The sequence below is a fragment of the Spinacia oleracea genome, chromosome 4 (assembly GCF_020520425.1).
Source record: "Spinacia oleracea cultivar Varoflay chromosome 4, BTI_SOV_V1, whole genome shotgun sequence".
In the NCBI taxonomy this organism is placed as follows: Eukaryota; Viridiplantae; Streptophyta; class Magnoliopsida; order Caryophyllales; family Amaranthaceae; genus Spinacia; species Spinacia oleracea.
Window position 1 is genome coordinate 39,670,255 of NC_079490.1, and position 24,117 is coordinate 39,694,371.

The 24,117-nt window shown below is 36.8% G+C and overlaps 1 long non-coding RNA gene across 3 annotated transcripts; it reads right to left on the reverse strand.

Moving 5' to 3' along the window:
* Positions 1-895: 895 nt before the first annotated feature.
* LOC110789364 (uncharacterized) lies at positions 896-17,111 on the reverse strand. 3 transcript variants are annotated; one of them, XR_008919495.1, is made up of 9 exons: positions 16,530-17,111; positions 15,997-16,131; positions 15,507-15,710; positions 15,359-15,393; positions 15,172-15,273; positions 14,782-14,856; positions 13,652-13,801; positions 11,502-12,130; positions 11,129-11,404 (listed from the first exon to the last, which is right to left on the reverse strand). It is a non-coding gene; the product is annotated as an uncharacterized lncRNA (long non-coding RNA). The 3 variants fall into 3 exon arrangements; XR_008919494.1 differs by lacking the exon at positions 14,782-14,856 and having other exon boundaries at positions 11,131-11,404; positions 16,530-17,103; XR_002533579.2 differs by lacking the exons at positions 11,129-11,404; positions 11,502-12,130; positions 14,782-14,856 and adding an exon at positions 896-1,154 and having other exon boundaries at positions 16,530-17,078.
* Positions 17,112-24,117: the final 7,006 nt, after the last annotated feature.

The window sequence follows — 24,117 nt, forward strand, 5'->3', positions numbered from 1 at the left end:
CCAAACTAAATTATGCATAAAATGAGGCACAAAATAAATACTTCATTATTTACAAAAATAATTAAATTTGACTTTAATAAGATGGGAAGTAAACTTCCCTTTTTAATGATTATGTAGAGAGCTTCGGATTTGAAAATTTTCCCGGACGAACTTGATCAATCTGATAGCCTTATAGGACAAGTCCCCGGACACGAGGTCCAAGGCGCATCAATGCAACTCTAACACATAAATGTAAAGATATAACAGTTCTCCAAAAACGAAGTATCATCATGAGATGACGGGGAATATTAGCAGATAATTTAATTTTGGTTCCAATCATGACAAGCCAACATAAAATGATTAGCTTAACCAAGATAAGACCAATAGTCCACCAGCCAACAGTTCTGGTAAAGGTCTTGAACACCTTATTCTTGTATACATGTACGTCTCTTGTAAAACTAAAGTAGAGCCATCATGCTTGCAGTTTATATTACAACAATAGTAAATATAAACACTAGAGGAAAAAACATCATAAGTTGCCCTTAAAATAGGCTTATAAGTTGCCCTTCATAAGTGCCACCTATAGGGGGCTCACTTTTGTAAAATTATCAAAAGTTGCCCTTAACAAGGGCAACTTATAAGCTTATAAGTTGCCCTTGTTGCAAACAAGGGCAACTTATGTGAAGCTTATACCCTTGTTGCAAACAAGGGCAACTTATAAGCTTCACATAAGTTGCTCTTGTTTGCAACAAGGGCAACTTATAAGCTTCACATAAGTTGCTCTCGTTACAAACAAGGGCAACTTTTGAGTTTTTTTTTTTCTAAAAAAAAAAAAATTCTGCAATATAATTCTGATATACTGCAATATAATTTTTGATTTTGCAATATAAAATTCTGCATTATAATTTATAGAATATTGTTTCATCAAACATCAGCTTGACATTCCTCAAAAATGATATAAATTTCAAATTTCCAATAATATTACCGAATTAATTCAAATGTAATTAATTAAATCGATAAATAACAAAATAATGTAAGAGTCACGAATAACTACAAGACTGCTCTATTTATTACACTGAGGGTAGTTCACAATCGTTAAAGTAAGTAGCCCACTTGTCTCGAACTTCATCCAACTCCTCTTTGGTAAAGGGCCCCTCCCTTGGAGTTTTGAAAACCTTTAAAAGAACAACATACATGCAAACCAATAATTTAAATTAAGTTTCATATGCGAAAACAGAAATTACATTGGTCGCGAAAACAACTTTCTGAGTGTACTAAGATTCTTTTCAAGTTCTTTATGCACATCTAAGGCTTGTTTAGCTCGATATAGATCATATTTGGCCAAAAATGGCATTTTCGATCCCAAATATCAACAAATGAACCTAAGGACACTTTATAAACCTTTTTCATGATTCATATGATTAGTTATATGTTTATAAGACTCATTTCAAGTACGTTATGCACGTCTATGGGTCATTTAGATCGATATAGATCATTTATGGCCAAAAATGGCATTTTCGATCCCAACTACCAACAAACGAACCTATTTCCACATTCTAACCCTTTTTCACGATTCATATGATTAGTTATATGTTTATGAAACTCATTTCAAGTTCGTTATGCAAGCCTAAGGGTCATTTGGGTCGATATAGGCCATTTATGGCAAAAAAATGGCATTTTCGATCCCAACTACCGACAAACGAACCTATTTCCACATTCTAACCTCTTTTCATGATTCATATGATTAGTTATATGTTTATGAAACTCATTTCAAGTTCGTTATGCAAGCTTAAGGGTCATTTGGGTCAATATAGGCCATTTATGGCCAAAAATGGCATTTTCGATCCCTACTACCAACAAACGAACCTATTTCCACATTCTAACCCTTTTTCACAATTCATATGATTATTTATATGTTATGAAACTTATTTCAAGTTCGTTATGCAAGCCTAATGGTCATTTGGGTCGATATAGGCCATTTATGGCCAAAATTGACATTTTCGATCCCAACTACCAACAAACGAACCTATTTTCAAATTCTAACCCTTTTTCACGATTCATATGATTAGTTATATGTTTATGAAACTCATTTCAAGTTCGTTATGCAAGCCTAAGGGTCATTTGGGTCGATATAGGACATTTATGGCCAAAAATGGCATTTTCGATGCCAACTACCAACAAATGAACCTATTTCCACATTCTAACCCTTTTTCACGATTCATATGATTATTTATATGTTTAGGAAACTTATTTCAAGTTCGTTACGCAAGCCTAAGGGTCATTTGGGTCGATATAGGACATTTATGGCAGAAAATGGCATTTTCGATCCCAAGTACCAACAAACGAACCTATTTCCACATTCTAACCCTATTTCATAATTCATATGGTTAGTTATATATTTATGAAACTCATTTCCAGTTTGTTATTGATAAAGTGTTTTTCCGTCGTTGAATAGAAATACACCTCACCAAACAAAATTTATAAAACACTTAAACTACCGGCTATATTGACTATAGCGGCAAGTATAGGGATCGTCCCATAGGAATGGATATGTTTGACTTATCAATCTATGCGTTCACAAGCTAGTTCGGAAGGAATTTGTGTTTTTGAATTAAACTAATAAAAGCTAGAAATGCAAACAAATAAAGAAACTCTAGAGGATTCGGGAATCGGCTATGGAAATCGAATCAAAGGAAGCACAAGGTCCAAACAATCATGAATATGCAAAGACATAGCAAGTAGGGGAATGAAAACTAATGACGAACCCGCCACCTCTCGGATAGGGAACGCTAAGCGTCTAATCCACGGAAGAGCTTTCGCCTAATCCTAGATTAAACTAACTAGCATATAATAGGAACTATCATTCACTTGCACAATTAGGCTCACAATGTCTTGCCAAACCTAATCATACATTCCAATCTAATCCAATCGAATAGCATTCGCGACTACTACTCAACTAGTCATGGAAATCTTATCACTAATCACATTTAATCACAACATCAATCATGAATTTCCCCAAAACTTCTCCAAATTCAATCCCAAAGCTTCATTCCTAACCTCTAGACTAAACTACTCAATTAGCATGATTAACATCAACATTAAACTAATATCAATCCTAATCATGAATCTAATTGCAACAATGAAGCTAATTGAAACAATAAAATTCAGAAAATTCAAACCACAAAAATTGGGGAAAAATCAAGCAAATTCAAAATATCAAACTAATTCTAGAATTCAAGCATAAAATCAAAGCATAAACGAAATTAACATAGCAATTAAAGAATTGAAGAACAAAATGAAAAGAAGAATTAGAATTATACCTTGGAATGAAGAAATTGCATCAAACTTGAAGCACAAAATTGAAGAACAAAACTCAAAGCAAAGAGAAAAGAAATCTGAAAATGATGATTTAATTGAATTTAAAATCAAGAATTTGAGGCTAAGAATCCTTAATCCTAATCTCTAATCCAAGCCCTAAACTAATTCTAGAGAGAAAATTCTAAGCTAAGCCTAAGAGAAATGAAAATTACGTAATGAAAGCCTAATTAAGTCTAAATAAGCCTAAATGAAACAATGCTACGAAATTTTATTTATACAATCCCCAAAAAATGAGAAGTTTAAACTCGAAAAGGGGATCCTGCGCAGCCGTGCGAACGGGCATACCCAGCTGCGATTGCATCAGTGCGAGCGGCTGTGATTCCATGCGAGCGAGCTCAACAACGAAATTCTCTCTTCGATCCGTGCGATCGAGTTGTAAATCCGTGCGTTCGCACCAAGCTGCTGGCAGTTCCTGGTCCAATTTCGGCAATTCGTGTGCTCGCACGGAACTACTGCTGCGCTCGCACAGAGATGATGCTGCGCTCGCACTGCTGGGCTATGCGCTCGCACTGGGTGCCTTGGCTGTGCTCGAGTGCCGCGCGCTGCTTGTTGCTTGCTGTGCTGCGATTGTTGCTGCGTGTGTTGCTGTTCCATGCTTCGTCGCTGCACAATGAACACAATCGTATAGCATATCAATAAAATCGTAAAACATATTCCAAAATCGTCTAGCACGCTAGAAAATCGTATAGCACATTATTAAAATCGGAAAACGCATTATTGAATCGGAAAATCACATATTTAATTCGTTTGACATTTTCGCAAATCGTAAAGCCATTTAAATCATCGTCAAAGCCAAAAGTCGCATTATTTAGCACGTTAACACTCCAAATGACCCCACGCTATCAAATTGAGCATAAAAGACATAATTAGAGCGAAAACGGCTAGAATATGCGCAAGACGAGAGAATGTAACAATAAATGCAAAAATGCAACAAACGAACTAAAAACGATAAAACTAAGAGAAAATAAGAATAAAAAGCTAATAAAATGAACTAAAATCCTAAGCTAAGAGCGACATAAATGTCGCTCATCAAACTCCCCCAAGCTAACCCTTTGCTTGTCCTCAAGCAAAGCTAGAATGAGAAACGGGGAGGAGAATGAGCTTATTTATTAAGAATCAAAATTACGAAAATAAGATCTACAAGAATGCACACTAACTCACTTTCGTAGGAATCACGGTTGCATTTAAGCGCATGCAACAAGCTCTTTGAACCCCACAATCGCTCATGAGGGCGAGTGGGATCTCGCAAGGGTTTCCAAAGAGAAACACCCATAACTCTTACAAAAATTTGAATCAAGGCAAGAACTAAAAATGAAAAACAAACAAGAAAAAGAAAGAAAAGAAAAAGAAAAGAAAAGGAAGGAAAAGAAAATGAAAAACGAAACTACAAAACTCAAGATGAGGGCCTTTATTATGGAACAAGCACAAAAGAATCCTAATATTACTAACTAAATAGACGAATGCACGCTAACCAATGTCCTAGATCGAGTGAAAGATTCAAATGCCAAGCAAAGTGAACTAAGGGTAAGCACTAATCAATTCCCCTACAACCGAGCATACCACGTCAAATCTCTAGATCCTATCCACCCTTGAGAATAGCGTCTCGAGACACCGCGAAGGTGCCGGAGAAATCAACATTAGGCTACCCGACATCTTAGCATGACAATCTCATTCCATAAACATGACTAAATCCTCCCTCCACCGACAATGACTCAACTCAAAAGGGTCAAGAGGACTTTTTAGGGTGAAACGTAGGCTAGGGGTAAGGTGTGGAACAAATTTGGGATGTGGTGCTCATACCTAAAGTGAAGCGCAATGAATGAACTCAACTCAAGCAATCGAACCATAACAAACTCATACAACTTATTTGGGGGTACCCCCAAGCTTATTCAACAACTATTCTAAACTACAACTCTTTTTGCACTTTTCTTGATTTGAATTTCTCTTTTTTTGTGTTTCAATTGAAACTTTTCTCATGCCTTGTTTTTCTCTATTTTTGGCTTTTTCAAAACTTTTATTTCTCATTTTTGCTTTTGCATCATTTATTCACTATATACAACATACTTCCCAAACTTTGCCATTCATGCCAATAACAATCATTCCTCAACTTTGCATATTCATTCATAACCTCAAGCATCATAACACAAAGCTTCACTATCACTTCTAAGGGTGAAAATAAAACATAGGCTAATAGGCTTGTAATGTGCTCATAAGAAATGAAGGGGCAAGGCTCAAATGGATAGCAAGGGGGCAAATGCAAACAAAAACATATGAGAGAAATAGAAAATAAAGTCCTAAACTAAAAAGGAAAATAGTCACCGAAAGAAATGCCTCTATCGTCCCCTAAAGTAGTTCGGTCGCGGTCTTGGGAAGGAAATAGTCAAACTCGGGGAATAAGAAAGTCAATGCTAAGGATCCATGCCACTCAAAAATATATGAATATGTGTTTGGGCTAATTTGAACATGAACCTCACAAGGGAGCAAATACCACTCTCTCCGGTTTCAAATCACTAGAGAGATCCACACCATCTTACCACAAGCCAAGGGTTCAAGACGCATGCTACCCAAAGTTCAACCAACTTTCTTAACACCAAATCCTAGATTCGACCCAAGACATTGAAAACCGTGCAACCATCTACCAATTAGGAATAAAATCATTCTAGACTACAAGTTCCAATTTTATTTGCCAAAATCAAGAATAATGCCTAAAAATCTAGAAAAGCTTGCCTTGGCAAAGATCGAAAAGAGAAAAGAAAGAAAGAGAAAAGAGAAAGAAAATAAGGAAAAGAAAATGAAGTAAAAAGAAAAGAAAAATAAAGAAAATATTCACAAAATCAATGAAACTAATCAAGAAATATGCACAAAATCCAAAATATTCACAAAATCAAGCAATCCATCACATGGAGATCAAAGTAGCAAACAATAGAATCTCCCCCCAAGCTTGAATTAGGCCATGTCCTCAAGGCCTAAAACGAAACTAGGAGGGGCACAACTACCCATCCAACCAATGCCCCGCAATAAAGATGCCCAACCCAAAGAATGCATGTGAGTTAGAAGGATATTACCGGTGATGACGTGGGAGCAAGTCCCGCAAAGAACCGTAATAACGAACGAACTCACCAAGAAGAATAAGCCGGACATGGCAAAGATGGATGCAAAGATTTCCACATCAAGAAAGCTTGAGCCACAAAAAACTTGAAAAATCAAGAAAAATTAGTATACAAGGGCCAAATGGCCAACACCCACGGGTTGCCTCCCGAGAAGCGCTCTTTTTACGTCATTAGCTTGACGCCTCTTACCTCTAGTAAATACCCCGACAACGATCGCAATAGTTTTTCATATGCAATGGCAAACATATCCAATAGTAACAAGTAGGCAAGAGTCAAATGAGATGCAAGCACAAAGTAGAATGCAACTCTATGCCTACAAGGTGCGGGGAGCCAAAAATAAGAAAAATCAAAATGAAAAATAAAAGAAATACTCCCTTCTTCATGCTCCTTTGAGTAAGGAGAATTATTTGGATCAATGGAGGAAAAGGAATCTTCAAGCGGCGGGATTTTTGACAAAAAGGGAAAAGAAATGGGAAATGAAGGATAAATGTTGAGTTTTCTCTTTCGAAATGGGGAATGAGGGAAGGGAGTGGGAACAAGAGATTCACAGACAACTTCACTCACATCACATAAAGCACAAGAAATCTCAACATAAGATCCTTCATTCACTTTAAAATCTTTTTGGTTGGCACATTCACTCTTTTCCTCAATTTGAATCGATTTAAGCACTTCAAGGCAAAATGGAGCAAATAGATTTTCATCACCATCATCGAGGCATTCACTCAAAGAGGAACGAGTAGGAACAAACTCTCCAATACTCAACCCCTCAATGTCATGCATCATAGGTGGCAATGTAGCCACAAACTCTTCTCTTCTCCATGAAATTCCTTAATAGATTCTTGCAATAGGTTAGAAATTCCCATAAAGCCTTTTACAACTTGTTGGGACATGACTTCAAATGAATGCAAACGAGAATCTATTCTTTGCTCTTCTTGAATTTCAAGATACTTCATGGAGAGAAGCCTCTCAAACAATGATATTGGATATTCAAATTCCAAAGCGCTTAGGAAATTGTCATGGAGAGAGAGAAGATCATAAAGCGGAATTGACTCATCATTTTGAGAAACAAAAGAATTTGCCATTTTTTTCGGTTTTCAAAGAAAAAGATAATTAAAAATGAACTAGACTAGCGAACTAGAATGAAAAATCAAACAATGATGCCATTCCCCGGCAACGGCGCCATTTTGATAAAGTGTTTTTCCGTCGTTGAATAGAAATACACCTCACCAAACAAAATTTATAAAACACCTAAACTACCGGCTATATTGACTTTAGCGGCAAGTATAGGGATCGTCCCATAGGAATGGATATGTTTGACTTATCAATCTATGCGTTCACAAGCTAGTTCGGAAGGAATTTGAGTTTTTGAAATAAACTAATCAAAGCTAGAAATGCAAACAAATAAAGAAACTCTAGAGGATTCGGGAATCGGCTATGGAAATCGAATCAAAGGAAGCACAAGGTCCAAACAATCATGAATATGCAAAGACATAGCAAGTAGGGGAATGAAAACTAATGACGAACCCGCCACCTCTCGGATAGGGAACGCTAAGCGTCTAATCCACGGAAGAGCTTTCGCCTAATCCTAGATTAAACTAACTAGCATATAATAGGAACTATCATTCACTTGCACAATTAGGCTCACAATGTCTTGCCAAACCTAATCATACATTCCAATCTAATCCAATCGAATAGCATTCGCGACTACTACTCAACTAGTCATGGAAATCCTATCACTAATCACATTTAATCACAACATCAATCATGAATTTCCCCAAAACTTCTCCAAATTCAATCCCAAAGCTTCATCCCTAACCTCTAGACTAAACTACTCAATTAGCATGATTAACATCAACATTAAACTAATATCAATCCTAATCATGAATCTAATTGCAACAATGAAGCTAATTGAAACAATAAAATTCAGAAAATTCAAACCACAAAAATTGGGGAAAAATCAAGCAAATTCAAAATATCAAACTAATTCTAGAATTCAAGCATAAAATCAAAGCATAAACGAAATTAACATAGCAATTAAAGAATTGAAGAACAAAATGAAAAGAAGAATTAGAATTATACCTTGGAATGAAGAAATTGCATCAAACTTGAAGCACAAAATTGAAGAACAAAACTCAAAGCAAAGAGAAAAGAAATCTGAAAATGATGATTTAATTGAATTTAAAATCAGGAATTTGAGGCTAAGAATCCTTAATCCTAATCTCTAATCTAAGCCCTAAACTAATTCTAGAGAGAAAATTCTAAGCTAAGCCTAAGAGAAATGAAAATTACGTAATGAAAGCCTAATTAAGTCTAAATAAGCCTAAATGAAACAATGCTACGAAATTCTATTTATACAATCCCCAAAAAATGAGAAGTTTAAACTCGAAAAGGGGATCCCGCGCAGCCGTGCGAACGGGCATACCCAGCTGCGATCGCATCAGTGCAAGCGGGCTGTGATTCCATGCGAGCGAGCTCAGCGACGAATTTCTCTCTTCGATCCGTGCGATCGAGCTGTAAATCCGTGCATTCGCACCAAGCTGCTGGCAGTTCCTGGTCCAATTTCGGCAATTCGTGTGCTCGCACGGAACTACTGCTGCGCTCGCACAGAGATGATGCTGCGCTCGCACTATAACACCCCGACAATTCTTTCTTTTCTAAAATAACCTTTTATTATAAAACGTAGATAATTATCAAGGCATTATCGCCCGTGTGAAAACGTAACGGCTTATTTAGAATTTTGCAGCGGAAAACATAAAACTAACTTTTGGTTTATAAATAATCGATTACAGGTTTAGTCCCAAAAATCAACCCACGAAAATAAGAAAATATAAATAGTACGACAAGTTTAAAGTCCAATTAAACAAACCCAAGTCAACTTAGCAAATCAAAACTAAATACAAGCTCTCTATTCCCGATCCCAATGATGCAACATCTTCAAATCTGCAGATGGACAATGCTTATTGATCCTTAGAGACTGCTCACCAAAGATTGGGTCATCACAGGATCAATAAGGCATAGCCATGATCAACATGCACAAGCAAAAGCACGTAATCAGCAAAGCTGAGTACTACATACTAAATCAATAATAATCCTAACATGATTCTATTAAACGAACAACCCTAACATGATACTAATGAGCACAAACAAAGGCAGACAAAACATGATAGTTTGACGACCATACTTGACCAGACTAGACTAGGCTAGACTTTTAGCAATAATATTATTTTAGTTGAAATAGACAATGGACCGAGTTGACCGTCCGACATCCTTCACTAAGGAAGACGAGGTACGGGCGCGACTTCGTAACCTCAGAGACCTGCGATATCGAGGAACATTTGAATAAAAATAGGACACGGTGATCAATCCGGTCCGAGATAAAGGCCATAGGCTACCACCATGAACCCCAACTCCTGTTTGTCCGTCACTTTAGACGTGCACAGTCTAAAGCTATTGCTACTCAGTTTCACTTTACATGATTTACAAATTGAAACCCTGTTATGACTCAACAATCACATAAGGCATACAATCCACATTTATTCACAACTGTTTTTATCTTGGAATTAAGTAAGTGATCACAAAGGCATCAATCAAGACTCATTCCAATTTACCCAACCTTTCCTTTAACCATGATCAACCCTGTATATGGGTATAAAGTTTCAACTTACTAAGCAAGGTCCACCGCCCTCATAAAGTAGTGAAAAGCTAGAAAGGGAACAATAACCAATCGATCCAAACCAACATATAGAATAATCTAGTGTTCCCAACCAACATGTTTGTATCAATCATCCATACTAACATGTTACAATTCTCATAATGCAATTTAAGTTCAATATGTCCGTCCAACAGTATTAAACATGCAATTTCCAACATAACCAAGTTCAACAACAAATTCAACATGGTTTCAACAATTAGCACACATTCCAAGCACACAGGTATGTACGTACCTTGTGTAAACAAACGGATAGGCCACTTTAACACTTTCAAAAGTCGCCTAAAGAGAATTCTCCGCCTAAAATAATCAAGAAACGTACCCAAATCAATTCCTAATAATTTAAAGCAACACTAACGTACTCTAAACACATCCTAAACATATTTAGAACATTCCCCAATATCGAAACTTAATTAATTAACTTCCTAGAATAGTGATTAATTCTCTAACGATCCCTAATTATCATAAACTCCAACAAACGTTCCTTTTTAAATTTCCAGCAATATAAAATAATTCAAAACTTGCTCAAAATATATTCAACATCCTTAAGATCATAAAAATAATAACTTTAATAGGTATAATCATTCTATTGTGATTTTAAACATAATAAAACCTTAAAAATTCATGCTTTAATAGTTTAAAATACTTATTTAACCAAATTAATAAATCTGGAAATTAAATTTGTTACTTAAACATAATATAAAATCTGAAAATATACTTTAATCATAATAACTTGTAATTTATATTCAATAAACACGAATTAAATCACTAAACTAATTTAAAACCTTAACTTACATATTAATCATCCAGAACTGAAATTAATTAATTTACAATATCAATATCAAATCTGAAAATTATAATTTAACTATAAAGATTAATAATATAATTCAAGGAACATAAATTAAAATCAATAAACTTAAATCAAAATATTTAAATAACTTAGGTTTAAGAAATAACCAAAACAAGAAGGGAAGAAGGGCTGCGGGCGGTTGGTGCAGCGGCGCGACAAGGCCACGGCGGTAGGGCGGCGCTGGGTGGCGGCGCAAGTGTTGGTCGCGGCTGGGCTCTTGGTCGCGGCTGGGCAAGGAGGTTGTTGACGTGATAAGCAAGCAACGAATAGGAAGAATGGCGGATGGGCACCACAGCAGCGACGCTGCAGACGGGCGGCGCCGTGTGCAGGGAACGACGAGGGTGGTTGGTGGTCGTGGACCGCACACGTTGGTGCTAGCTGGTTCGACATTCAAGCAGAAAGAAGTCAGGAGGCGCGGAAAAGCCAAAGAAAGAAAAAGAACAAAGGAAGAGGGAAGAGAAGAAGAGGAGTCTACCGACGAGGGATGACGGTGGTCCGGTGGCTAGGTCGACGGTGGTCCGGTGGCTGGGTCGGCGGCCAGCAGGGTTACACGTGAAGGAGGGAAGGAGAGAGGAGGGTTTTGCTTTTTGATTTTCACGTGAAATTGAAAAGGGAAGGGTTTTGGCTTTGCTAATTGATTTCACGTGAAATAGAAAAGGAAAAGAGGAGATTCCTTGGGTTTTATTATTTTGGGCTTCACCCAATTGGGCTAGAGTTTGGGATTTAGTTTTAGGATTTCAATCCAAAATCTTTTAGGATTGTTTTCTAAATTCAATCGGTTTTCAAAATCCTAGTCCTTTTCAACATCAAATTTTAAAATTAGTTTTGACTTCATAAATCGTTGAAACATTTAAAATGTATAAAAATAAATATTCGTAAATTACATATTTATTTCTAAATTTCGTAAATTCTATTTAAATATAATTAACTATACGTTAAAATATATTAATAAAATGTATAATATTACGGGGGATTACACGGACTGCTGGGCTATGCGCTCGCACTGGGTGCCTTGGCTGTGCTCGAGTACTGCGCGCTGCGCGCTGCTTGATGCTTGCTGTGCTGCGATTGTGGCTTCGTGTGTTGCTGTTCCATGCTTCGTCGCTGCACATTGAACATAATCGTATAGCATATCAATAAAATCGTAAAACATATTCCGAAATCGTCTAGCACGCTAGAAAATCGTATAGCACATTATTAAAATCGGAAAACGCATTATTGAATCGGAAAATCACATATTTAATTCGTTTGACAATTTCGCAAATCGTAAAGCCATTTAAATCATCGTCAAAGCCAAAAGTCGCATTATTTAGCACGTTAGCACTCCAAATGACCCCACGCTATCAAATTGAGCATAAAAGACATAATTAGAGCGAAAACGGCTAGAATATGCACAAGACATGAGAATGTAACGATAAATGCAAAAATGCAACAAACGAACTAAAAACGATAAAACTAAGAGAAAATAAGAATAAAAAGCTAATAAAATGAACTAAAATCCTAAGCTAAGAGCGACATAAATGTCGCTCATCAGTTATGCAAGCCTAAGGGTCATTTGGGTCGATATAGGCCATTTATGGCCAAAAATGGCATTTTCGATTCCAACTACCAACAAACGAACCTATTTCCACATTCTAACCCTTTTTAATGACTCATATGAATAGTTATATATTTATGAAACTCATTTCAAGTTCGTTATGCAAGCCTAAGGGTGATTTGGGTCGATATAGGACATTTATGGCCAAAAATGGCATTTTCGATCCCAACTACCAACAAACAAACCTATTTCCACATTCTAACCCTTTTTCACGATTCATATGATTAGTTATATGTTTATGAAACTCATTTCAAGTTCGTTATGCAAGCGTAAGGGTCATTTGGGTCGATATAGGCCATTTATGGCCAAAAATGGCATTTTCGATCCCAACTACCAACAAACGAACCTATTTCCACATTCTGACCCTTTTTCATGATTCATATGATTAGTTATATGTTTATGAAACTAATTTCAAGTTCGTTATGCAAGCCTAAGGGTCATTTGGGTTGATATAGGCCATTTATGGCCAAAAATGGCATTTTTGATCCCAACTACCAACAAACGAACCTATTTCCATATTCTAAACGTTTTTCATGATTCATATGATTAGTTATATGTTTATAAGACTCATTTCATGTTCGTTATGCACGCCTATGGGTCCTTTGGGTCGATATAGGTCATTTATGGCCAAAAATGGCATTTTCGATCCCAACTACCAACAAACGAACCTATTTCTATAATCTAAACGTTTTTCACGATTCATATGATTAGTTATATGTTTATTAAACTCATTTCAAGTTCGTTATGCACGCCTAAACGTTTTTAGTAAAGGTCACCCCGTAAAACATGTCAAAGTACATGGGTACAAATCTCAAGGCATTTCTTCAAAATTGTCATAAGTAGGAGGGTAAAACAGAAATTTCTCTAACATGTGTTTTTGAAAGTTAAATAAATTGACCACCAACTTTAATCTTCACATATTCTTAGCAGCTAGCTCAAAGTAGCCAAAAAAGGGTTTGAAAGTCTATGGGCAAATATAAATCATAGAAAATCAATGACAAACCCACAAAGACATACAAATTACACACCTTTAGATTTAAAGCGTTCATTTCCTTGCTGCGAACCACAAGACAAAAACTCATGTTTGTCCCATGCTCTCTGTCCCTATCTTTCCTCCCATAACTAGTATCCACGCGCGTTTCACAATTTGGTTATTATTCACGGTACCTAGGGTGTTCCTGCATCAAGTAAAATTTACAAAATGTGGTGGTTAGAACATTCACACAAGTGCAGCAACCAGCAACAAAAAATACAGCAGCAACAACAACAATAATCAAGCAGCAGCAAAACAACAATAATGAAGCAGCAGCAACAACAATATTCCAGCATCCAGCAACATTGCACTAGTGCAACAACAGGGTAGCAACAGATCAGTCAGCAGCAGCGCGCGTATCAGCAGATTAGATCATGCAGATCAGTCATCAACATATCATGCAGATCATTCAGCAACAGATCAGTCAGCGCAGATCAGTGCAAATCAGCCTCAGATCAGTCAACAGTTTTTTCTACTAGTGAGCTTAGCCATTGTTTTGGGTCGGTGGAAGAAAGAGCAGGTAGGTTTTTTTTAATCGAAATGAAGTACTATGAATATGAGATATGCCTCAGTTAAGGAACAAGAAAATAATAGAAGTTCAGTGACAGATAACTGAACCATGATGCAGCATTTGCAAAAGCCTGAACTAGTTGTAAAGGCCACATAGTGCAGTATTTGCTTGGAAATTGCATAAGAGCGTATATTTAAGGATGAGAAAATAGAAAAACGCACAGATGTTGATGGTGAGGTGGGGTATTACACTATTCCTACCCGAAAATCACCAATACTTCATTACTTTTACTTTAAAGATGTTCCCATAGTTTGTACTATTTTTGAACTTCCAGCTTGATGTGAAATCTTGCCTTTAATAGATGTTCTACCAATACAAACTTATCGATTTTCCAGTTTGTGTTGGTAATGGAATGCAGCAAGCTAGCAACTATGGAGGATCACAGTAATTGGAGATTCTCTAATAAGTAATTAATAATCACAGATTGCTCCCCAAATATCTCATACATGAGTAAGTAGATAACAGAATCTAGATCATGGAGCGCGATTTTTTTTCTTTTCGGAGTCTAGATCAATAGGCCAAGAAACTCGTATATTCTCAAAACAAACTCGTACCTCTCTTTTTCAACCAGGACAACACTTGATATATCATCAAGAGCACTTGATATATCATCAGGAGATCCTACCAATCTTGAATAAAAAAACATATAGCAATCAGAATCAAACTAACCTATCCCATGTACTGATGACTTTGCATCTTGCAATCCGAAGAACATGAATAATGCTATTGAAATTCCAAGACAAAACCAAGTGACAATTAGCTATTTAGCTTCATTGCTCAAGTGTATGGATATCTACAAGAAAGCACTAAACATTTTGTATCCTGTGAGTAGGTGAATTCTATATTATTTTATTATTTGAATGCATAGACATACTATTATCTTCAAAGTTTATATGTTAATTTCTATCTACCTACAGGAAATAAGTGCTTCCAGAACAACTCACATCATCATCGACAACTCTGGTCTGATCATAAAGGGCTCTTTTCTCCTCATCACCAAGAATGGACATCACCTTCTGGAGCTGTTGAAATTTCTCATTCGCTTCCTGTAATAGAAAGAAAGAGAGTCCATTAAAATTTTAAATTTTGAAAAAAATAATCCAGTAGCTCCTGAGAAATGCAGGTCAATACCTTATCACCTTCTATGCAACTTTTCCTTTGTTGTACTGTTGTAGATATTTATCATTGTAAATTGAGGAATTAGTATAAATAAGACAAGAATCAGATTGTAAAAATAACATAACGAAGATGAAAAAAACTCAACGAAAACTGCAACTACCTGAACTTTCAGCTGAAATTCTCTGATGATCATGAATAATTCCCTATATCCCAACCACGTATACTTCTGCGGACTCCATCCTTGAACAATTCCCCACCAACAGTCTACAACGACACCATCCACATTCAATGATTTTATATGCTTTAGCTCCTGTCTAATGCCTTCAGGATCAACAAGCTGGAAATAACTGTTGATGATGCCACTCTAGCATAGTTAAGCCCACAGATTAAAAGAATTTGTTACATAACTTACATTAGGTAACCAGATAAACATGGAGAGCTTAATCAGAAAGAACAAGCGTTCAAAGTAGAGCAACTTCAGCTATTGAATGGCCAAATACTAATATCATAAGCAAGAGTATTCGAAGTTTCAAACAGATGAAACTGAACAAAATAGATAGAACATGGAACAATTAAATCAAGGGACAGAGCAAGAAATGTATGGATAAGAAATAAATGCAACAAAAACGGACGAGGCGACTACCACTTACTGAAAGCTTAATATACACAGGAACATGTGGGGTTCCAGAGTAATCATTCTTATCAGGATGGAGTCGCAACGCAACTTGTGGTACGCCTTTCTAATTTCATGTTGAGATGCAGTGCATGCTTCCCACACCAAGAACCTACACATTTATGAGTTTCAACCATCAAAACCAATATCTTAAAACAAAATAAGGGAGAATACACCGCAAAACTGCTCAAACAACAGAATTTCACAAATATTCTTCTGTGAACAGTTCAAGGATATGGTTAGGAATTGGCAATCAGTACCTACCATGTTCTTTGAATATAGTCTCCGAATTATTTGTTGCACAACAAATGTTATCTTGTAAGATTTTTGTAAGTTTAATGCAATTATTATAATAAATTAAGATTGAAACTATAAAATCAATATACAATTAGGGTATCCAATCCAGTTTTGCCTTCCATTTCTCAATCAATCAGACAATCCCGACATCATAAATGGAATATCAAAACCCTAATATACCAAAAATGGTACAATTACAGAACAATTCCGTACCTCGTAAAGGTTCGTCTGCGAGCAAGAACTCGACTGCTCGCGAATCGTCGGTGACTCGCTTTCTCTTCCTCGAACTCGACTGCTCGGATCGCTGGTGGCTGCGGCCTGCGGTGGCTGCGGCGAAGAGAGAGAGAGGGAGCAGGGAGATGGTTTGCAGGGCTATGGTTTGCAGGGAGACGGTTTGGAGTAGGAGAGGCAGTGTTCCTTTGCAGGGAGATGGTTTGTGTTGTTTTTTTTTTTTTTTTAGTTCCTAGGTTAAAGGTTGCGTTTGCTTGGAGGGAAAAGTTTAGATTTTTTTTTTTAGTTTTTTGTTATTAAAAGATGCACTTGTTTAATAAAGGCAACTTTTGATGAGCAACTTATCAGGATTTTTCCTCTAGTGAAAGTATAGCTGTAATACCTCGTATTTTTCGTAATTTATAAATATATTTTATTGTATTTATAAAGGTTTTTATGAATTTAATTGCATTTAATGTGATTTAAATGTATTTTATTTCTAAATAATTTTATTATTAATTATTTACGAAAGCCGGATTTTTATTAAATAAATTAAACGAATTTATTTATTCGGGAATTGTTGGGTCGTAATTTGAAAACTAATTTAATTCTAATCTAAACCCAATCCAATTTTGTTGACAAACCCAACAAGGCTTGCAAGGAACTAATTTTAATTAAGCCCTTAAGCAAGCCCAACTCAAAATCCTAAAACCTAGCTGATGAGGGAAGGAAAAGCTATAAATACAACCCTTCCCCTCATTAAATCCCACAATAAAAATTCATAACATTTGCCTCTCTCTCTCCTCTCTTTCGGCACTCTCTCTCTTCTCTTGCCCTCTTTCTTCGGCCATAAGCAACCACCTTCCCCGTGCCCTGCTCGCTGCCCAGCCGCGCACTCCGCGCCTTGCCTTTGTGCATTTCTCGCGCAGCACCCGCACACCCCGTGCGCTATGCTCACCCCCCGCACCTCTCGCCTCCCTCGCTCACCCTCGTTGCCCAGCACGCGCAAACTGCTGTGCGTTGTTGCTGTGTTGTGCCGAGCGAGCCTGCGCCCAGCTCTCGCCAGCGCACCCGCATGCTTTGCGCACCGTTGTCGCGCCTTCCCGAGTGATGTGATGCTTGGTGATCGCTGCCCACACGCAACTCACGGTGTGTTGTGTGCGTGTGTTGTTGTTGTTGTTCGTTCGTACTCCGTATAATTTTTGAAGGAAATAATGCCCTTGGTCCAAGTATGCATTCAATGCTATGTCTAATAAATGTGGTTCACTATTAATTAATTATGCAAGTTAATAATTCAGTGAGATCAAGTGAGCTGAATGCCTAGCTAGAGGTCGCTTCAGTTTGAGTGGAATTAATAATATTAATCCACGGCTTACTCTTGACTGAACCCGTTGTAATACCTCGTATTTTTCTATAATTATAAATATATTTTATTATATTTATAAAGCATTTCGTTGTATTTTTTTTATAAATTAATTTCATTTAATGAGAATTAAATGCGCTTTTTATTTTTAATTAACTAAATATTAATTATTTCGAAACCGTATTTTTATTAAATAAATTCAATGAATTTATTTAATCGGGAATTGTTGGGTCGTATTTCAAAAACGAATTTAATTTAATTAAGGCCCAGTCGTTTGCCATAATCAAACCCAACAAAAGCTTGCAAGGATTAAATTCATGAAGGGATGAGAACCTATAAATACCCCTCCCCTTCATGAGATCCCCTAACTTAAAAATTCTGAATTTTGCTCTTCTCTCTCCTCTCTTACCTCTCCTCTTCGTCCGACCCTTTCTTGAGCCACAAGGCACGAGCCTTGCCCTTGTGCTCGTGCCCAGCCGCGCCTCATGCGCACCTCTCTCTCTCCCTCTCGTCGCGTCGCAGCCCCGCAGCGCCCAACACTCGTGCACGAGGCCGCTGCTGCTGCTGCTTGTTGGGCGCACTCGCGTGCTCGCCCTCATCCCGCGTCGCGTCGCAGCACAACAGCAGTGCTGTGTGTGCGCGCACTGTGTCCCGCCTATGCCCAACACCCCTCGCCTGCTCTTGCGCGCACGCTGTGCCGCGTGTGTGTGCCTTGTTGTGCCCAGCGCCCTCGTCGCCCCTCTCGCCCCTTGCGCGCGCGCCACTGCTGCTTGCGGTGCGTGTTGCGTGTGTTGTTGTTGCATTGTTCGTGCGACACACACGCACACAACACGAATAATTGTTGTGTGTGTGTGTGTGTGTTGCCAATTGGAAAGATCAAATTTTGTTTTCAAAAATATTAATTTTCAGTTTTAAATTGATTTAAGTATTGTGATTTAATTTAATTATTGGATTGTTTGGATTAATTAAAACGGTTATGAACACCGTATTGGGTTAGTATTGTGTTTTAATCAAAGAGATTGGTTTTGAGGATTTAAATTATGATTTTCAGATTTAATAAGTTTATAAAGTGTTGATTTTTGAAGTCAAAACATGTTTTCGGATTAAACCATTGTTAGGGTTTCGGTTTCAAATCGATTGAGCGATTGATTCACATAATTTAATGACAATTTAAATTATGGGAATCAACCTAAATTTTCAGATTGGTTATAACCTTTAAAAAGTTGGTTTTAAGGGTTTTAAAGCTAAAAAGTCAATGTTTTTATGTTAGGACTTGAGTTGACTATTTGAGACTATTAAATTACCAATTAATGAATGAATTTTAATTAAACTAAGGGTTTTAGTTTCTTAAATAGTTGCTGGAAATTTAGTAAACATGGATAATAATTTAGTTCTCTTATTTAGTTTTAAAGGAGTTGATTTCTAGTGAGTCGTGATTCGCATAGTGGCCCCCGTACTTAGGTATTCCAGGTACGTACAAGACTAGGGTGACCACCCATCCCTTGAGGACTTTGTGAAGTGTATTGAATGCGAATCATGTGAACTTATATGCTATGAATTCATGTTTGATGATTGGGAATGATTATCTTGTTATGAATTCATGTTTAATGTTGAGAACGAGCATGTTATTATTATTATTGAATCTATATGAACGAGCATGTTATGAATTGAATTATGCCTTATAGATTCTATTGAACTATCATGTTATGGACTTTTATAATCGTTGAATTATGTCAAGCATGTTGTTCAAGTTGGTTTGCATGTATGAGTATTGCGCATGCAAGTTGTTATTATTATTATTATGCTATAGTACATGATGTCTAGCATAATTATTGAGCCAGTCGAATATTGCCAGTGAGCAATATATATTCTACCAAAGGGGTAGAATATGTTAGAGAGTCTATATGAATTGAATTAAGGACAATTCGTGTTAAGGGCACACCCCGCTTGTTAATAGGCAATGTCGGGTTATCTCAAACAGTGTATTTGAGAAGGAACAATGGGAGTAATTTCACTTGAGTCTTGTTTGATCACAAGTCCTAAAGAAGTAAAATAATGAAGTGTCATTGTTGAATTGTTTAATTGTTCGATTGTTTGTATGTTGTGTCTTGAGTAAGAGTCTTGAGTCGCCTTGAACATAATATATTAATTAACGTAAAGTGTAACCCAAAGAGCTTCAAAACTCTTGGAACGTATATACCGGGAGTCTTGCCGGAAAACTTGTACTCCTAGAATGATACAAGACGTTGTTTGATTCTCTTTTATGCCGTTGTGCATTAGAATTCCTGTCAGTATGGCCCGACTGTCGGTAGTAGCCCGACTTATTTTGGTGTATATTTGGCTCCCATCACCCTTTCTTTCGTTTTGAGGATACTTTACTTTACCCGTTCGAAGCTACTTTTTATTAATCTGTGAGTCAAGAGTCGTGTCTCGTGTCGAGTCTTGTCTCCATGTTTATCTGTTTATTTAATGGCTTTTGCATGTTTATTATTTAATTGTCGAGTGAAGCATGTTAGGATAGAATGTTATTCTAGCTTGTTCGTACTTAGCTTTTGCAGACTTCGTGCTTCATGTCTCCTGGTCATGGCATTCGCCTTAATGACCCTATGATGATCCATCAATTGCATTTGCGTTGTTGGGGAGTAGATTTTCAATAAAGCAGGTTTGTAGAGATAACTTGCGGGAGAAGTTATCATGGGATTCGAGTTGAGAGTTTTATGCTTCCGTAATATATAAACTCTATTTCTATTTATAGTCATGACTAATACTACTATTTTCAATTAATGGATTTCAAACGGTTTCTTTTAGTTTGGGCCTCAACGGTTCCTACTTGTTTTAATGACCATTAACTATTTATTTAATGTGTTTTGAAAGTTAGTTATTTCCGCTGCGTAATTCCGGTAAATAGCCTTAGCCGTTATCACGGTGGCGGTAATATCTTGGTAATTCCTGTGTTTTAAGTTGGAAAATGTTCTATAAAAAGCAAGGAATTATTAGGGTGTTACAAAGTGGTATTTGCAGAGCTCTAGTTTGAGAGCTGCTTTGCATTAATTAATAGTGCAAAGTGGTAACTCCTTAAACTACGATTGCGGAACTTTAGTATTTTCGAAAACTATTTTCCTAAAGTCAAAACGTTATTTATGAGTACTCAAAATTTTGAAAAGCCAAATACCAATTATTTCTAGTATTTGAAAATTATTTTAAATTTCGAATTATTTTTCGAATTTGCGAAATATTTTCGGACTTTTCAAAAAAAAAAAAATTAATTTTATTTTCGGATTTTTCCGAATTTTCAAAAAAAATAATAATAATAAATTCTTTCGAAAACTCCGAATTAATTAATTAATTATTTATTTAATTCTTTTAAATTATTTTTGAAAATAATCGAATTAATTAAATTATTCGAGTAATTATTTAAAATTTTCGATTTTAATTTCTAATAATTTCGCGTATATTTGAAGTTATTTATTTAAATTTATTTTGAAATTTTTTAATTCTTTTCTAAGTGAGGAATGGGTAGAATAAGAAGGGTTAATTAGTGTAAGTATGAGTTGTCTAAGTATGCCTTTCTAATGAAGTGTTTATGTGATTATGCCTTGATGTTGTGATCTTTTAAAGTTTGATCATGTTTTGTTTGCTTTATGTGATTAATTGCATCACGAATCATGATTAAGCATGTACTTGTGCATTGAAAATTGTATGGCTCAACGAACTTACTTTCTTTTGGAACACTTTTAGTAAGACTTTGTAGTTGTTAACTTCCAGGATTAAGATGTTGATTTCAAAGTACGCAAATCTAGGAAACCTAGAGAAGCTAGACTGTGAGACCCCACACATTTATGTCAAGAAGATTGAGTTTGCCTGCAATTACTTTGCTTCAGTGAAGAACCTACCTTAATTGAGAAAGAAAGATGTTATGGCAGAGATGGTTATTCATTGCTTACCTTCCAAGAACCCATACATAGAGCTTAAGAACCGATTTCGGGATATGCATATGGAAAATGGTATTCCTAATTACTACAAATATGGTACTCCAAATGGTAGATGGAGATATGATTTGGAGATTATGACTACAGTTACAGAGTTAGCGGAGGAATGTTTTGTGGATGGCAAGATAGTGTCAAGTGTTCACAATGAAGGAGTACATCATGATACAGAGACTCAGATGGATGAGGACAGTGATGATGACGTTGTTGAGATTGAGAACCCTAACCCTATCATTCCTGAACCGACTATTGAGATCTCCAGTGACACAGAAATGTAGCCTGTGTGAGGGGGTCGAAAAAGCACGAGGCTAATGCGTGACCTCGCCCCTCGTGGGTGTGACGATTCTTTTTTATTCAATCAAGTGTAATTGGATTTCCTGTGAGTTTACACCCAATTGACTAGTAATATAGGAGTCGCCATTCAGTTTTTAACGACAATGAGAAAAACTGACAAAACCCGGTTATCGTGACATAAAGGGAGTGCAATTATGTTTGACCACGACGGCCGTAGGTTCCCTTGTGATCCTTGGTGTGGGGATCTCTCAACATACACCCGCAAGGTAGAGATTGAGGGTTCGGGGGACTGTAACTACCGAGAGGAGTACTCGCTCGTCGATAACTCCAGAGGCATGATATCCTTACTAGCTCAGCATATATAATTGAAGGGACATGCGTTCACTATTAAACTAATCTGAGTTGATTTTAGCAATATGCAACATATAATACTAGATCGATCGCGATTATCTGATTTAGATTGCATTAAGGGACCTAGCATGATAATCCAATTTCCCAAAAATATTATATTTATTAGGCGTGGTAGAACAATCAGATTTAGTTAGTTTAACAGTTCATAAAAAGGGCGAGGAAAGCAATTAAATCATCGAAAAGGGACACATTACGACGCACCCTTGAGAGGTGCGTCACGGTTCTCAGAAAACTAACCACTTTGACTTTGCTATTTCTCCTTTTTATTTAACGAATCTCAAATTATGGGACAGGATACGTTCTGTTCGATTTATGGATCGATTGCGACAGAACGCGTGAACAATTTTGCAGCGAGAGGCTTAGGCTAAGGGTTGGAGTCAATACTCAGAATATGAATTGTGTGTTTTCTTTCACGTCGAATTTGGGGCTGTATTTATAGGGAAGAGTTCGTGGAAAGATAGAATTGCAGAGTTCTAATCCACAAAGAATTAGGAAAAAACACGTACCCAGGTAATTCCAGCGCCCAGGCCTGGGCGCCGAAGATTTCGGCGCCCAGAGCCGGGCGTTGAAAATAGGGTCTGGGCTGTTTTTTTACTCAGATTCGGATTCCTGAAATCCGTAGTGTTTGAGACTTAATCGAGCCTTTTAGTGCGTACCAATTTCATGACGGAATGCGTCTGGGCCAGTTACGAACTCTAGGCTCGTTAGGATTTTAATTAATACGTAACTCTTATTTCCGAATCATATTAGGAATAGGATTCTCGCAGTTTTCTATCTCATTTAGGATTTATGTTGGAGTGCAACACCTAATTCTGACAGGTTTCTATCTTTTATGACTTGCCACTTTTAATAGCTGCCCATTACGGCAGTTACTATTTTTAGCAGGTTTCCATAAATAGCAGGCTTCTATAAATAGCAGGTTTCGGGTGAAATGAAAAGGGGAATTGAGATTCGTTATTTTATAGGAGATGCGTTGTCAAGTGGAGATTTATGCTTTCATCATCGAACCTTTCCCTTTCGGGAATGGGGACAAAAGTGGGTGTCTATAGCCTGAAGTCGACAATGATGAGGTAAACAGTGTGTTACAGCAAAACAATGAGGATATGGAGTATGAGTCTGATCCAGAGGAAGACTTTGATGATTTTGAAGACCATGAGCCCTCTTCACCTGTTTGTAAGGGTGGATGGATAGTTGAGTAGCATTTTAAGCTTTTGTAATAGCTAGTGCCTAGATTTAGTGAAGCAATAAAGTAGTACACTACTATTTATGGTTTTAGTAGTTCAGTTTTGTGGTTTTCTGAATAAAGTACGATCCAAAGGATGTATCATTTTTTCCATTGAAGTAATAAAATCTAGAATTCCTTCTTATATCCTTAATTCTAAGTCTATACTATCTTTGAGCGATTATCGCAAAAGGAATCTTATGCATTTCTTCAATGAAATTGTACTTGCAAGGTCGTTCAATCTTTCACCACTTGAACTTTGTGATGCGGACTAAGGGGAAAAGCGGCCCATAAACAGGCGTCTATAAGGCCTAG